Below are 18,306 nucleotides of genomic sequence, written 5' to 3' on the forward strand. Positions count from 1 at the left end.
GCCCCTAAAGAACACTTTTACACAGGAAACTTTAGAGAATTTATCATTAGGATATATCTACCTTAGTGTATGTGAAATTCAGTTATCATCTTCTCTCCAACTTCTACTCTTTCTAAATTCTGCTAGATGAGACTACAAAGAGTGGAATGGTTCATCATATTTTATAATGGTTATAATCAAAACACTAAATAACCAAGTTCATGTCTCTTAAATCATTAACATTGCTTGTTAACAATTTCTAAATTTAGAAGAAAATGTAGAAAAGCAAGTAACTTTTTAGTTTGCTCTTTGCTGGCTGATGCACAAGGAATTAATTTTTTTTTCACTATTTATATAAGTCAGATCTAACTAGCCACATACAGTTGATGCAAAAGATCATATAAATTATTCCTAAGATGAAAAGTATGTTTTTAAATATGTTTTTATTATTAACTATTTAAGGTAATCTTTGTATTCATTTCTATACAGTAATAAAAGCAACTGAGAGTGAGTATATTAAACCTCTTTCATCCTTCCATACTACCATCTTTTCTGGTGGAAAGATCATACTTAGTTGGCATATTCCCATAGGAATAAATTATTTCAAGACCAAGAGTACTCATAACCCCTCAACACATTCAGTGAACTCACTTATTTGGGAAAGGACAACAAATTTATTCTAAAATTGAAAGGACATGAGGCTTGACTTTCATAAATTAGAATCATACTTAATAGCTGGTTATGTAGAAGAATTTGGTGATCATCCATTGAGAACATAAAGGATCTTTTAAAAATATGAATAACCACTCCCTACTTTTAAATTAACTACAGATATTACTGTTCTGAATTCTCCTAAATGAGGAACTAGCCATGTTTTTCTTTTTTATTCAAGTACAATTAGCACACAGTGTCATTTTAGTTTCAAGTGTATGATATAATGATTCAACAATCCTATAGTTGAATCAAGGTTCGTGCTCATCAAGGTTAGTGTATTCTTAATCCCCTTTATCTATTTCACCCATCTGCGGAACTAGCAATTCTATTTAAAAGGACACCAATGTCATTGTTTTTAAATAGTATGAAGAATTCAACCTGTCTCATGAAGAAAGCAATTGCCTAAATTTCTTTCCTATTGTGAGTTTCTATTTCTTTATTTTTCCTTAAAGACAACCATGAAATCAATGCACTAATTACCTTTCCAATACCCTTGTCTCTGAATTTTGTTCCACAAATGTAGCTCCATAAAAGACCAAAACAGCCAGTCAATGAACTGATTACTGTTGAATGCTTCATTTCCTAGTTACTTGATCATAATTCAATGTCTGTTAAAACAAAAAGAAATGTTTTTCTGGTTGAAAAACATGATTCTTGACCTCACAATTTCATATTTTCTGTTATATTTATATATTAAGCTACCTCCAGGTAACTTTGAAATTATTTAAAAACAAGCAATATTATTGAGAAACACCAATTAAGCTGAGTGTGTAGTAAAGATTTATTTGGATGTAGTCCCAGATAATGTCCTTGGCTAATGGGAGGAAGGAAAATGAAGCCTATTTCCAGTAAATATGATTCAGTCCTGTAAAGTGCCCTCAGCCAAAAATACTCCCTGAATATATAGTAACCCAAAGCCAATGTCAGTGCTCAAAATGCAAAAAAAGGTGTATGTGCATGTATGAGGGTGAGCATGTGATTGTGTGTGCCTGTCTGTCTGAAAACGCACAGAATTAAATTTTAGGTAAGATAAGGAAATTCTTTTTGGTGCCATAAACATTTAATTATCTATAGAAGATAATAACTGCTTAAAAAACTAAGAAGTATGATTCTCACATCTAAACAAACATATCTCTTTTGTTAATAACATCAAACTTTCATTCAATGTTCAAATTAGAAGCTTTTAACAATAGTTGTCTTGGGGAAGGGGGCATTATTTTCATTTAAATAATTTTTTACTATTTGAACTTTTACACAAATGTCCATGTATTACTTTTCAAGAAATTTTTAAATCTAAGTTGAAAGTATTATCTTTTGAAATTCAACATTTTACTTATTATTTTTTTTCAGTAGGCTCCATACCCAATGCAGATCCCAACATGGGGCTCAAACTCACAACTGTGAGACCATGACCTGAGCCGAGATCAAGAGTGGGATGCTCAACCAGCTGAACCACTCAGGTGCCCCTAAGATTCAACATTTTAAAACATAATTTTAAGATACATTTTTTCAGTATAATGACCATTCTTTTAAAATGGAAGGCTTGGTGGGTTCCAGGAAAAAAGTGACTAGATTGAAAGCCATCTCTATAGGATTTGACACTGGAATGGATATGCCAGGTTGCTTCAGCTTCATGATCAGTTTATTCGCTGAGAGGAAATTATGTATACACGAATTTCACATTTTAGGGTTTTCTGTAGCCCACAGAGCCAAAGTGGGATGATCTGGAATTTGGGAAGAATCAAGCAAGAAAGCTTCTCAAAATAACTCTTCCAGTGCCTGTTTTGGTTAATCTATTTTGAAGTGATTTCCAGGTTTTAAATCTTCTAATAGGATGTAAACACAAAGGAGGAGTAAGCAAGTCTGCTGTGAACTGCTGTATTTCTCTTGACAGCAACATCTCCTCTTTGCGCCCATGATCTCATCTTTCTTTTCAGTATCAGAGGGAGATGTACCCCCTTCTAGCTCTTGAGAATTTTTGGTCCCATGAATTCTTCCTTTCTGAAGTCCATCTTGCCTTCTTCATCAACAATATGTACATCAATGGTCACAGTGATTACCTTCCTTGTTATCCAGGCCCTGGGCTGTGCCTACCCACACTGACTCTTGACCTGGTCATAATTCTTGCTGTGTTCAATGAGATAATAGTCAATATAATGCAAACAGAAACTTGGAAAGGGCTTCTTTATTGGGGTTTTCCCTCTCTTGATGCTCTTAGGAAACTCTGTGATCACTGTGATGTGAAGGAGCCCAGTCCAGTCTGCTAGACAATGACAGACACATGTGCAAAATATCCCCTCTGCCCTGCTGAAAGATATCCCACCATCAGATATGTGAGTAAGGCCATGGGCCATCAGCTGAGCACAAAATCATGAGTGAGCCCAGAAAACACTACATGCAACTCTACATGCAAAGATGTGCCATCCAGCTGAACCCAGAGAATAATGAATGGATTTGTATTGGTTAAGAAATCTTTACTTCACTGTGTAACCATTCTAGCTATTGCTCTAATTATTTTCTTCCATTTATTGTCAATTATTCTATTTGCTATCTAATATTCACTTATTACATGATAGTCACAATAATATAAACATGCTATGTAACAGGGAGTGTGTTAAACAATGCATAGAATAATAAGCAATAACAGACATGGGACTATCTTTATGGGATGATAAAAATGATAGGTAAAATTTATTAAGTGGTTTCTTTGTACCATTTGTAACACTTTGTAACACTTATGTTAATCTTATACATTAACTCATCACGACTTTACTATTGACGACATTTTACAGATAATCAATGGAAGCCTGAAGAATTGTAAGTATTTGCTTAAAATCACAATAAGTGGTGGAATTCTGCTTTCTCCAGAGCCTGTGTTCTGAACTGTTATACTTTATTCAAGGACAGTTATCAAGAAACCTGGGATTTAGTCTTAATTTTGCCAATAACTTCAGCATCAACAAGAAAGCAAGTCACCTTTCTTTATCTTCATCTGTTACCCTTTAACCATGATCCCAAATCATCAACCTGATTCCAGTCCCTTGCTATCTACACTTTGTTTAATGCCTTGTCCATCAGTATTTGCCCACCTCTATGTGGGAACTGAATTCTTGAAGGTCACCACTAGCTTCCTTGCCAAGATGAAACAATATATCAAACTCATTCATTCTGAATTCTAGCTTGACACAACTGGCCATTCCTTTATTTTTAATTATCCCTTCCACTTCCCCAATTTAAAAAATTACTTTCATCACTTTTCTACTTCTCTGATTCTTTAGTTTTGAAATGGAGCTCTCTGGAAGTCAAATAGATTTATAGACTGATTGAACTTGTGGGAAGCAAAGCTATCTATACATATGTGCATTTATGGGTGTCCATATCTTTTGTCAATTCTCAAAGGGTCTGTAACCTAAAACAGGGTTCTCATTCATTCATGTACATTTATGGGAAACATTCTATATGCTAGGACCTGTTCTGCGCACAGGTAAAAAAGCAACGATTCAAACAGATAAAGTCTTTTAGCTCAAGAAACTTAATTCTAGGGGAAAGGGCGCAGGGTTTGAAAGATGGCGGACGACGTGGAGCAGCAACAAACTACCAACACCATAGAAGAGCCCCTGGATCTCATCAGGCTCAGCCTGGATGAGCGAATTTATGTGAAAATGAGAAATGACCGAGAGCTTCGAGGCAGATTACATGCATATAATCGGCATTTAAATATGATATTGGGAGATGTGGAAGAAACTGACTACTATAGAAATTGATGAAGAAACATATGAAGAGATATATAAATCAACAAAACGGAATATTCTGATGCTTTTTTGTCCGGGGAGATGGTGTTGTACTAGTTGCTCCTCCATTAAGAGTTGGCTGAAACAAAGAATTTATCGTGTATGGAATATAGGAGGTTTTGGATGATTGCCTCTTTAAATGTAGAAGACATCCAAAAGAGAAACCTGCGTTCATTTTGATATTAAGAAATGGAATCTTCATGGATTCCAAGCTTTAGGTTTTTAGAGAACGCCTCATAGAATTTCTTATAGTTCTCCTTGTCTTCTGCCAATTCAGAGAAGAGCTCAAGGCACTTCTTCACAATATTTTTGCGAATGACCTTGAAGATTTTGCTCTGCTGGAGCATTTCTCGGGAGATGTTCAGGGGCAGGTCCTCGGAGTCAACCACACCACGGATGAAGTTGAGATACTCTGGTATCAATTCATCACAGCTGTCCATGATAAACACACGGCGGACATACAGTTTGATATTGTTCTTTTTCTTCTTGTTCTCAAAGAGGTCAAAAGGAGCCCGACGAGGGATGAACAGCAATGCCCTGAATTCCAGCTGACCTTCTACAGAGAAGTGCTTGACTGCCAGGTGATCTTCCCAGTCATTAGTAAGGCTCTTGTAAAACTCTCCATATTCCTCCTGGGTGATGTCATCAGGGTTTCTGGTCCAAATGGGCTTGGTCTTGTTCAGTTCTTCTTGATCAATGTATTTTTCCTTAATCTTCTTGGTCTTTTTTTCTTGTCCTTCCCACTATCATCCTCCTCATCTGAACCCACATTTTCAATCTTGGGTTTCTCCTCATCATCTTTATCTTCTTCCTCTTTCTCCCCTTTCTCCTCCTCTGCCTCATCATCACTAATTTCCTTCTCTCGTTCCTTCTCCAAATAAAGAGTGATGGGATAACCTATGAACTGGGAGTGTTTCTTCACCACTTCTTTGACACGTCTCTCCTCTAAATATTTGGTTTGGTCTTCTTTAAGATGGAGGATCACTTTGGTACCCCGGCCAATGGGCTCACCATGGTCTGCACGTACAGTGAAAGAGCCCCCAGCAGAAGACTCCCACGCATACTGCTCATCATCATTGTGTTTTGTGATAACAACCACTTTCTCTGCCACCAGATAAGCAGAATAAAAGCCAACACCAAACTGTCCAATCATGGAGATGTCTGCACCAGCCTGAAGGGCCTCCATGAATGCTTTAGTGCCAGACTTGGCAATGGTTCCCAAGTTATTTATGAGATCAGCTTTGGAGGGCCTGGAGTTGCCTGAGGATGAAGAGGAGAAGAAGAAAATGGAGGAGAGCAAGGCCAAGTTCGAGAATCTCTGCAAACTCATGAAGGAAATCTTGGATAAGAAGGTTGAAAAGGTGACCATCTCTAACAGGCTGGTATCTTCACCCTGCTGCATCGTGACTAGCACTTATGGCTGGACTGCCAACATGGAGCGGATCATGAAAGCCCAGGCACTCCGGGACAACTCTACAATGGGCTATATGATGGCCAAAAAGCATCTGGAGATCAACCCTGACCACCCCATTGTGGAGACGCTGCGGCAGAAGGCAGAGGCAGATAAGAACGACAAGGCTGTCAAGGACCTGGTGGTGCTACTGTTTGAAACAGCTCTACTCTCCTCCGGCTTCTCACTGGAGGATCCCCAGACTCACTCCAACCGCATTTACCGCATGATCAAGCTAGGCCTGGGCATCGATGAAGATGAAGTGGCAGCGGAGGAACCCAGTGCTGCTGTTCCTGATGAGATCCCTCCACTTGAGGGTGATGAGGATGCCTCTCGCATGGAAGAAGTCGATTAATTTCTCCTTGCAGACCTTGTGCCCTCTGTATAGTGTCCCCATGGCTCCCCAGCAGCCCTGAGTGGCCCCGGTTCACCTGGTTCCCTCTGCTGATGTCTAGTGGATTTTTTTTTCTCCTCCTGTCTTTGTTAGAGGCAGGACAGAAGGGCCTTAAGCCCTAGCCCTCATGACATTTGACAAGGGGTTTGGATGTGTATTGTGGTGTTTGTTTATTTTGTTCTGAGATTAAAGTATGCAAAATAAAGAAGATACAGTTTTATACAAAAAAAAAAAAAAAGAAATGATCAAGGATTCTTCCACTCCTGAAATGAGTTGATTTGCAGATAACTCAAAAATTCTTAAGCTAAAGGGCATTTTAATTTTTTTCCAACTCTTTCAATAAATGTGATCACCAGGATGCAGAAAAAAAAGAAACTTAATTCTATCTGGAGCGCAGAAAATAAAAAACATACATAATTATAGGCCATATTGTCTGATAGACAAAAGTGCTGTGAAGAAAAGATAAGGCCAATTGCAGGGATAGAAAATGGATATGATTAGTATTTTACATAAGGTGGTCAAGCAGTCTTCCATGGTGAACCAGTATGTGAACGGAACACTGAATGAAAATGAGAAAGTAGGCCAAGTGCATCCTAGCAATGAGGATTTCTGCAAGGGATGTTGGGGGTAATTGCCTGACAAAGGAGCATGCCCTGTGCCTCCACACAACGCCTAGGAGTCATTCTGTCTGACCAGAGTGAATAACAGGTAAATACTGGGAAGTGAGATTAGAGTCTGGGCCAGGTGAGGGGCCAAGTTAGGCAGTCCTGGTGGGCCATGGTTACACCCTCAAGAACAGCCAGACAGTATCCTTTGCTCCTCTGAAATTCAGCACAGAAATCCTGTCAGCCTTTTTCAGTTGGATAAGATTGGGCTTTAGAGTATCACATACCTGGATAACTACTGTGACATGTTGAGTAAAATTACCGGTTCCAGTAGTAGAACCCTGAGCAAACCACTTTACCTTTCTGATTCCAATTTTCTGATCTTTACAACTGGAATTCAATTACCTAGCTGATATAATTATTACAATGTTCTAAGTTAAGATAGCACACGAAAGTACCCACCTTAGTGCTGGCATGAAGGGGGTGCTCAGTAATGATCAAGTTTCCTACCCCTTTCCATATCTCTTTACTAAGAGTATGTATACATATTCTTGACTTCAACTACTACCTCTATGAATTGATTCTTGGATGTCTCACGTTCCATCAGTCACTTGTCAATAATGTGTTTTCTTGGGCAGCCTGGGTGGCTCAGCAGTTTAGCGCCGCCTTTGGTCCAGGGTGTGATCCTGGAGACCTGGGATCGAGTCCCACGTCGGGCTCCCTGCATGGAGCCTGCTTTTCTTTCTGCCCGTGTCTCTGCACCTCTCTCTCTCTCTCTCTCTCTCTCTGTGTGTGTGTGTCTGTCTTTCATGAATAAACAAATAAATAATTTAAAAAATGTGTTTTCTTGTATCATTTTCCTATGTCTACCTAGATGTTCTAATAACACATTGAACTAAAAATCATCACCTTTCCCCTAAAACTTCCATCAAAATCTCAAATTGCTCCAGAGTAATGCAAGTGGATAAGAATGCATGATCTCCTGGGAACTGCTTGGTGTTGGCTTCCTGGTATGTCTGTGTCCAGCCTTTCAGATCTTCCACCTACACATTCACACAGTATTCAACCCAAGGCCCAAGAGAAGCCATAGGAAGTTTTCTAGAGCTCTTTCTCTGTATAGCTTCCCCCTTTCTGATACTCTGCCCTCAAATTCTAGCTACCTCAGCCTCCCTAAATGGCTCAACTCAAAGAAACCACCGTGCTCAGCTTGGGTTTTCCCTCCAGCATCTCATCCCAGAAAGTGCTGGCAGAAAGGTGAGGCAATCCAGGAGCTCACTTCATTCATCTCCCTTCTCTTGGGGACTGCTGTAATGTCCTGGGCATTGTCCAGTGTCTGAAAGCTGCTGTTTCACATATTTTATCCAGTTTTCTGGTTGTTAGCAGCAGGAAGACAAGTATGTCTCCAGTAACTTCACAAATACAGAAGCCCGTTGCTACTAATTTAGTGGTAACCCACTGCAGTATGTACAGCAATGAAACATTTTACACATGGATTTCTTGCAGGGTTCTCAAAAGAAAAATTTTGTGTTTGGAGACAGGACCTCAGGAAGAGCAATTCATTCTAGCTTCTGACCACCCTTAGAGAGACTACATGTTGTATTCTGACAAATCTGCTTGCCTGACCCTTATGCCCATGTCTTGTTCATCCAGCACAGAGGTACTCTGGAGATGCATAGAAAGTATGCAAATAGTACGTCTCCACTTTGTTCTCCCTTCTCTTTGTTCTCTCCTTTGGGCTTATGAGTATGTTCCTGACATTATACAATGCTTTTCCACCTCTCGAAGCCCACGTTACTTATGTTTTCCATTCATTTCACTGTATTTTTATAGTATTATTATTCAAAGATGGCTATTGTTTTCTATTAAGGAGATAAAGCTTATTCAAGCCTTACCTATAACTTTGGAAAGTTTGATTTTTTTTTATGATTATATTTATAAGAAAGCAAGAGAGAGAGAGAGAAAGAGAGAGAGAGACAGAGAGAGAGAGAGAGACTGCACACAAGCCAGGGAGAGAGGCAGGAGGGGCAGACTCCAGCTGAGCAGGGAGCCTGCTGCGGGGCTCAAGTCCAGGACCCTGGGATCATGATCTGAGCCGAAGGCAGATGCTTAACCGATTGAGCCACCCAGGTGCCCCAGTAAGTTTGATTTTTCAAAATCCTGTCCAACTTTACTCACCCAACTCTACCTGTATGACTAAGAATGCAACTCCAGTAAAGGGACATTTTTCAGGCTTAGAAAAGAAATCATGAATGTTTGAGCTCATGCTTTACATTCACCATGTCAACTTGCCTATATCTTTAGAATTAGAATTTATTTGCTTCAGGTTGTTGTATAGGGTCCAGTGCCTGACAAATAGGCTTTGAAAGCTTATTTCTCTTATTTTTCAGGCCTTAAATCAGGGTCTTGTGAAAATAAAAAAAAAGTGCCTACAATAGACTTAGGTGCTGATTTTCACATTGTTCATAGACTACCGATATTAGAGTCCTTTCAAATTGCAGAGTGAGACACAGTCATCATGAACAATAGCTCCAAAGAAGCCTCTTTACTGCTAATACAATTGTTAAGTGTATTGTTTTGAAAATGAAAACTTATGATTTGCACAAAGTTCTCCAATCTGCACTCATGCCACTTTTGAATTGCATAAAATAACAGAAAAATGATAGCATGAGTCTTTCATATGTGAAGTTGTTATTTTCCTTTCTGGAATGCAATATGTATGTCTTTGTATTCACACTGAAATGCTTCATTCAAAACACAGAAGCGAGTATATAATAATTCTTACCCAGGATGAGGTTTCATACAATTGAGTAATATCTCAGCTTCTCAGCATGAAGTTAATTTATGTAATTTGTTACACTTTAAGATAAAATGATGTATGCACATATCTACCATACCCACACTCTTTTTAAAAACAAAATGTTAATCTTCATCAGAACAATGTCCAATCACTTTAATTTCCTAGGGATACTTCTGCTAGCAGTGTAGTCCCATTAGTGCAGACAGGGGCTTCCTGCAGTGAAGTACAGAAAAGACAGAGTAATTGTGTCCTTTTTACCCTTAGAAATTCTCAGAGACTTAAAAAAAATTTCGGAGACTTTTTACAGACATATAAGTTAAAGAAAAGAGATAAAGACAAACTCAAAGGCCAATAAGATCCTTAATGCTTTCCCTTTTTAGTTTCTTTTTATAATCGGTAGATATCTTAGATCAAAGAAAATGATTTCTTTTTGGTTTTGCTGAAATAATTCTACATTGTTTTAGCAACTGAGCTACCCCATGCTGTGTTTCCTCTGGAAATGTGATATTTCAATAAAGAATATATTTTGTTTTTAACATTAAGCATAAAACCCTATTAAACAACTACCAAAGTACACCTCATCCAGACAAGCATAATTTCCTATTTCTCACAAGACCCTGAAGGCTAGGGACGGATCCATTTGAAAACTTCTTACAAAAATTTAAACAGCCAGTCTTTATTTTTTCATATACTTATTTAGCATTATTTAAAAATTAACAGTATTTTTTTTAAAAAAGGAAACAATTTATCTCGTCTATGAGTTCTTTCACATGTATGCCATCTTTACTATTTTGTTTTCTGTTGTTTCCTCTAACGTTCTGGAAAGATTAAAAACTAAGATATGACTACTCCAGCTTTAAAGACTCAAGAAAGCCAAACAACATGAACTTAATATTAATTGTTCACCAAAGTTTGCTTTTCAAAATCCATCTTTACTATAAGAGTGAATTTTTAAAAACGTATCAGTGGGGTTTTTGCCTCATGCCATTATTCATATTTTTACTTGGCCTGTAAGAACTCTTGAATGTTATTTCCTCACAGATTTCTTCCTGGGCTGCTGACACAACTCTATTAAAATGCTTATCACCTGACATTATTGGTAATTGAGTGACTGATCACTTTTCTGCTTAATGATGGACATCTTGAAATTCAGGACACTGTCTTACAATTACTGTAAACAAGTCCTAAATCACACATTTCACACAGTAAAACATCCCCTAGTATGTGTTAAATAAATGAGTATTACCTAATAAAATCTACACAATTATTGCTGCCTTTTGATGCATTCTACCATCTGTCTTGACACACGAAAGCAAAACACACACACACACACACACACACAAAAGCAGCCCCGTTTCTTCCGAGTCTTAGAAACTCTGTTATTCTTTTGAAGTTTCCTTTGAAAAGTCCTTGCTAACATTTTTCCTATGAAGAGAGAAGTCAATGAGAAAATACGTCACCTTTCTGGAGCACCAAAATAGCGAAGGAAGAATTTAAGGATAGTTTTCTCTTTCTTTAGCCTCATACTGTAGCTTTCTATAAGTTTAGGAGGTAAGAGTGTTTATAAGACAGAAGCTAAGCATCAGGACTGATATTTAAAAATCCTTTTCTGAGAAAGATGCATCATCATTATCCATACCACAGGAGTATTAATCACATTACTTTGAGGAGCCATGAAGTCTATGTAATTATCTTGAAAGCCACTGCCTGCCATGGGGACATACATTATTGAGGGAGTGATATGCAACTAGAAGTTAGGAGACTAAGATGGTAATACTCACCCACCCACCCCCATTCTGTCTCATACCTCCCATTTTCTTCACTCTCCATCTCTTGACTCCACAGTGGGAATCAGAAATAGTCCAAATGGAAAGTCAGTTTTAAATAACAACTACAAAGAATGCACATGCTCTCAGTCCTGTCTACCAAAAATAGGACTCAGTATTTCCAACGAACTTTTAGCCATATATACTGGTCAGGGTTCTCCAGAGAATAAGAACCAATGGAATGCATAGAATGCTAATATACAGAGAGAGAAAGGGGAGACAGGGGAGTGAGGGACTGAGTGACCGTAGGGACCTAGATCATGCCATAATGGAGGCTGGCAACTCCAAATTCTGTAGGGTGGACCACCAGGCTAGAGACCCAGGGAAGAGCCAAGGTTGTAGTTCAAATCAGAAGGCAATCTGCTGGCAGGATTACTTCTTGCTCGGGCTGAAGGAGACTTTTGTTCTATTTAGGTTTCAGCTGATCCAATGAGACCCATCCACGTTACAGAGGGCAATCCGTTTTTCTCACAATCCATCCATTTAAATGTTAATTTCATCCAGAACATATCTTCATAGAAACACACAAAATAATGTTTGACCAAATATCTGCGCACCATGGCTCAGCCACACTGACACATAAAATCAACCATCACAACACATAACATTTACTGGGCCTCTGTCATCTAACTTCCCCACTGCAAGTATGTGTGGACCAGGGCATGTTGGAATCACAGGCCAAACTGCAGCTGGTCTGGGCGGGGATAAGGCATGTCTGATTGACAGGACTACACTATATTGGCATCGTGCCTCCAGCTCAGTGGTTAATAGTTCTGTTCGTTTTTTGTATTTACAAACGAAAATGTTATGTTAGCTCAGAGTCTCCTACCTCTTCCCATCTACAGTTTAAAAAAAAATAAATAAATAGTACAAAAAAATATTGAAAGACAACAATTGTTGGACTAAATAATCTCTAAGATTTCTTAAAACTCTAAAATACTAGGAAGGAGAAGGAAAATATTAAGCTAGGGCAATTTGTCTCCAAAGCCCATGTTTGGAGATACTAGTTCTTGTGATGGCACCTGGAGGGTGAGTGTGTATAGGCAGGCAGGGCTGGAAATAAAAAGGAAGGCAGAGAATAAAAAGGTCAGTAAGGCCAAAGATTAAGGGAGCAGGATGGGGGAATGAGCAAGTGAAGCACAGGGGATTGATGAACAGTGAAACTATTCCGTAGGAGACCATGATGGCAGAAACAGGACACCATGCATTTGTCAAAACGCGTAGGACCATCCAATGCAAGCAGTGAACTCTAATGTAAATAATGGACTTCAGTTAACATTGATTTATCAATGTTAGTTCATCAATTGTAATAAGTGTGCCACAATCATGCAAGACACTCATAATAGGGGAGACTGTGGAGGGAGGGAAGAGGGAATATATGCGAACTCTGATTTTTTTGCTCATTTTTCTATCAACTGAAACTGCTCTAAAAATAGTCTATCAATTTTTTGGAACAGTAGGAACAACTTAAATGATCAGAAATAAGAACACAGTTAAAATAAGTATGATGCTAAGATAAAATATATTGCAATAACAAAAGAAATGTTTATGGAAAAAAAAACAGCCCCAGCCTAAACCTGGAGGAAAACATTCAGGAAAAGGGGGAGGCAGCATCCAAAACTAACTGTGCTATGAGGAGATCCACTCACCTGGGACAGAAAAAGGAATCTAAACAAAGAGCTAATGTGTTCTTACAATGGTCTAATGAGAGATGGGCCTGTGTCAGATGAGTGGCAATGGATTAGAAAGAAGTGAACAGATTCCAAACACTATGGAAGTGGGATGGACCAAACTCGGTAAAGAAGTAGATGTAGGGGTGCAGAGATGGAAGGGTTCCTCATCTCATTTTCTGAAGAAGTCAGAAATCAATTTTTTTTAACAGCTTAACTGTGAGTTGCCAATAAAGCACTGATGTAGGGATTTCAAATATACTTACAGAATCTCACAAAGGCAGCCTGGACTAGAGAGAAAAATGTCACGGTCCTATGGATGTAGATGGCATTTGAAAACCATGAGATGAGATGAGAATATCAACAGGAAGGGTGGGATGATGACAGGCGATACAGTAAGCCATTACTGTGCTAGGGGAGTAGAAGCTAGTAAAGGAAACTAGGAATGAATGACAGAAAAGGGGAAGACCTTGAAATTGTGGTGTCACAGAGGCTCAGAGGCTTTCAGAGAGAGAGGTCAACCATACCAAATGTCACATGGAGACCTGGTAAAACAGGTGCTGTAGTGGACTAATTATGCATCTGGACTCCAGAATTTGGTTTCTTGGTATAATACACCAATTGTACTCCTTACTAGTTATGGGTCCTGAGAAACCATTTTGTCCTCACTGTGCCTCAGATTCTACATGTGTAGATTTGATAAGAATATTACTTATTTCAGAGGGTTTTTACAAGAATTAAATGCAACACCCTAAATTGCATGGAATAGTAGGACCTGGTAAACAGTAAGCACTCAAAAAAAAAACCAGTAAGCACTCAACAAATATTAAAATATTTTTTAAAATTTGGCAATAGAGAGGGTATTAGTGACATAGTAAGGACAGGGTTAGCAGAACAGAAGAGGCAGAAAGTGGGTTGGAGTGGGTTAAAGATCAATTGCTCTGTTGATAAAATTGCTCTGTTGGACAAACACAATGACAAAAAGATACATACTACCACCAGAAACCACTATTCCACTGGATATATCTACCTGTGTAATAATGATCTGTGCTTCACACTTATCACCCTATTGATCATCATGCTTGGTTTTTCACTGGTCTTCTGAACTCTAAATTCAGAAGGTTCCTCCTGGTGTTGAGCCAGTGTAGGCCTTCTAAGAACTTTAATTCAGTGACCTTCTGTCATCTGGGGCCAATGTACTACACAACCCTAAAGTATAATGAATATTTTGCTTCTTAAACATCTGTTTTCAATTCTTTATATAAACTGTAGGCCTCCTTCGGGTCATCTATTTTCAAGGTTCTCAAGATTGCCCATCAGAATTACCTGGGATAAGAAAAAAAAAGATTCTGAATCTCAGACCTACCCATCCAAAAACACCAAGAGGTAGGGCCCAGGAATCTGTAAAATAAATGTTTCTTTGGCAAACTCAATGGATGGGCAAGTAAAGGAACCACCGATTTATTGTCTATGTGACAAAAACAGCTTTCATGACCCATTTTTCTTTTTTTTCTTTTTTTAAACTCAGAGACTCCAAAGTTACCCACCGTCATTTAAACTGGCATCTTTGATATTTGGCATTTCCAAATTGCAAACATACTACGTTTTGCAGAGATACCAGTTACTCCCAATCTATGACCATGTAACAGCTGACTGCAACACACAAGCTTTAGCATGCAGAGGTCGCATGACTGGGCATGCCCACTTAGCTACAAATCCTTTCAGTGACTGCACTTCTCTGCCAGAGAGATGCTGCATCTGGTTGGCAGAGGATGGAGCCTAGGTAGCGCCCACTGTGCTCTGGCGATGTGTGTAGTGTTCACAGTGAGATTAATTTTACTTCCCCACCACTACCAATTCACAGTTCTTGTACTGTTCTTTGAATCCAGCTATACCTAGCTCCTTCTCACCAGTGGCAGGGTGGTGGGTTGTGGAAGCTGGCAGTTTGCTGAAAACCAAAGGCCAAGCTGATATCACACTTTGAAATTGGCCTCCTGCTTTTCTTTATAGAAGAAGGGAACTGCGGTAGGCTACCTTGTCCTATTCTTGCTGCCCTGGATATTTTCTCCACAGATATTTCTGACAGTTTGGGCAGGATCCCCAGCATCACAAAATGAGACTGGGAACAAGGGAACCAACCCATTTCTCCCCATTTTGTGATTGGCTTTCACTTTCATTTATGATTTATGATTGAACTATACTGCCACTGTCCCTTGCATCCTCACTTTTCCTTGCCAAGCTCAGCTTTAAGGGCCGATTTTTCTCTTCTGTCTTTGCACATTCTCCTATTTCCCAGAAATGTTCTCCTTCTTAGCTCTGGTTGTTTTGGTTTCAATACTGGCTTGGAACTTGCACCTCCATATGTTTTTTTTGGCAGGGGCTCAGCATCTGGAAATCAGCCTTTGCAGTGTCCTCTCACTGGAACAATATTCACACCTGCAACATCACACACGGCTCTAGAAAACATCTCAGGAGATCCAGGATCCATTAAGGATTGTCTACAAGAAGGTAGCTTATTCACTGGAATGTTTAAAACTAACATATCTCACCAGGCCTTAGGTAAAGTCAAATTTAGTGGTTTCCTTATGCCTCTTAGCCTCTGGGAAAAAGTAAACCCCAAAACCACTGCTTTTGAAATGATTTATTTTCTATCTTTGTTTTGAAAGTTAGGTTTAACTTTCCTAGGGCCTGTCTTCACTCAGACACTAACTCTAGCTGCCTCACTTTTAATTTGTACTTTCTGATGCCTCCTTTAAGTTGCTCCAGATTGAGTTTGATTTTAAAATGTCTTCTTGCTCCAAAATCTTGACAGGCTCATTTCTGTACTCACCTAGCAAACTCTTTCACAGCAGAATCCATTCGGGTCCCCAGAGTAATTGATGCTACCCTTTACACATGATAGGTGCTCAATAAATGTTTATGCACACATTCGCTCATTTATTTAGCAACTATTTATTGAGCTCCAACTATGGCAAGACACTGGGTTATTCAGTTTGGGTATTTCACAGTGAATAAAACCAGGTGCTTATTCTTACAGAGCTTACACTGTAGAGGAAGAGACAATCAATAAACAAAGCAGTAAATATATGTATCAAATGTGTAAGAGTTGTTGAGACAAATAAGAGAGAGTGAATTCCAGGGCCCAAGATTGGCTATTTTTTTTAAAGATTTTATTTATTCATGAGAGACACAGAGAGGCAGAGGGAGAAGCAGGCTCCATGCAAGGAGCCTGAGGTGGGACCTGATCCCGGGACTCCAGGATCATGCCCTGGGCCGAAGACAGGCACCAAACTGCTGAGCTACCCAAGGATCCCAGATTGGCTATTTTTTAAAAAGATTTTATTTCTTTATTTGAGAGAGGGAGACGCAGGGAACCCAACAAGGGCGGATTCCAGGACCCCAAGATCATGACCTGAGCAGAAGGCAGACACTTAACCGACTGAGCCATCGAGGTGCCCTAAGATTGGCTGTATTAAACAGGCTGGTCAAGGAAAACCCTCAGTAAAGAAGTGGCATTAGAGCAGAAACCTGAAGAAAGGCAGAGGATGAGGCGTGCAAATTCTTGGGTAAGTTTTCCAGATAGAAGGAAAAGTAAGAGCCAAGATGCTAATGGATGGATGGATGAATAGATTAATCAACAATGAATACTGAATAAATTATGGAAGTGAAACGCAGGGACAGATCCTCAGGTGATCCCAATGTTCATATCCCAAATAAATTTCCCCTTGAGTAGGGTGGGCAGACCGCGGAACCTGCTAACAGAATATGGCAATGGTGAGGCAATGTCGCTTCCTGATCACGTTATTATACACCTTATTATGTGTTATATATAGTTGACGACTGAGCAATGACAGGGTAAGGGGTGCCACCCCATGCAGTCAAAAAAAAAAAAAACCTATCACCTGCGCCCTGCTTCAACAGTACTTGCACGGAACATATGAGGGGCTCCCCTATATGCGGCCTCCCAGCACCCTCCCAACCTCTAATCCAGTCACAACTTCCAGAACCATCTTCTCAGCCACTCTAGGCCTCCCAGACCAGCCAACACCATTTTGTGAGCTTAGTCCCTTAGGGTCAAGCGACCATGACCATGCGATCCCAGGTTGGTCAGAATAATCCCCCCGCCAGGTGGAGGCCGCCCCGCACCTACCTCTCTCTGGGCTTGCGTGTCTCCCGCAGGAGGTGGCTTCGGAGGCCTGGGCCGCTCCCCGGCCGGCTGAGCAGAAGCTCGAGGGCGCCCGCGTCCCCGCAGCAGTGGGCCCCACACCAAGGAACACCTGCTACAGCAGGGCGCCCCCATGTGGCTGCGCACGACCTGAACCGCGCCCTTCGGGACCAGCCCACGGCCCCTCCGCCCCGCACCCCCCCAACCCCCCCACCCCCCGGCTCCGTGACTTCCCCGTGAGCCACTTCCCGGAGCTGAGGCTGAGCCATCTCTGCGACCAAGGGCCACCGACGCACCTCGCAGGCTGGCCTGCCCCCGGCTGAGCTGGCAAAGAGCTCTGCCCAAGGCTCATGCAGCGCCGCCTGGAACCTCTCCAGCCCCTCTGGAGACGGGCCACTCTGGTCCCCCCTGGTGCCAGGGCTTCTGCCTCAGCCTCTCCCTGCAGCCACTGGGCAGCTTTTTAACCACTCCGTTTTTTTTTGTTTTTGTTTTTGTTTTTGTTTTTTTTTTAGATTTTATTTATTTATTCATGAGAGACACACAGAGAGAGAGGGAGGCAGAGACACAGGCAGAGGGAGAAGCAGGCTCCATGCAGGGAGCCCGACGTGGGACTCGATCCCGGGTCTCCAGGATCACGCCCTGGGCTGAAGGTGGGCCCTTAACCGCTGAGCCACCCAGGGATCCCCCACCACTCCGGTTTTTTAAAGAAAAAAAAATCCACATACAGGTGGGCCTGTGTGTGTGTGTGCACATATATACACATGTACCTATGATGTAATCGTGGGATAGCCGTCTGTATCTATATCTACATCTATATATCTATCTTACTATCGTGCACTAGACAGACTTTTCTACTGGCCGTGAAGAAGCAAGCTCTTGGGATGTGAACTGCCTGGGGAGAGAGCCGTGTGTCAG

At 40.4% G+C, this 18,306-nt stretch overlaps 3 pseudogenes; 2 read left to right on the top strand and 1 right to left on the bottom strand.

The window, feature by feature from the left end:
* The first annotated feature begins 4,242 nt into the window (after positions 1–4,242).
* Positions 4,243–4,626, top strand: LOC144308432 (U6 snRNA-associated Sm-like protein LSm3 pseudogene; annotated as a pseudogene).
* Positions 4,627–4,666: 40 nt separating this feature from the next.
* On the bottom strand, positions 4,667–5,725 carry LOC144308949 (heat shock protein HSP 90-beta pseudogene; annotated as a pseudogene).
* A 6-nt stretch (positions 5,726–5,731) lies between these two features.
* LOC144308785 (heat shock protein HSP 90-beta pseudogene) lies at positions 5,732–6,536 on the top strand (annotated as a pseudogene).
* The last annotated feature ends 11,770 nt before the right edge of the window (positions 6,537–18,306 follow it).

The sequence above is a fragment of the Canis aureus genome, chromosome X (genome assembly GCF_053574225.1).
Source record: "Canis aureus isolate CA01 chromosome X, VMU_Caureus_v.1.0, whole genome shotgun sequence".
NCBI classification, from domain to species: domain Eukaryota; kingdom Metazoa; phylum Chordata; class Mammalia; order Carnivora; family Canidae; genus Canis; species Canis aureus.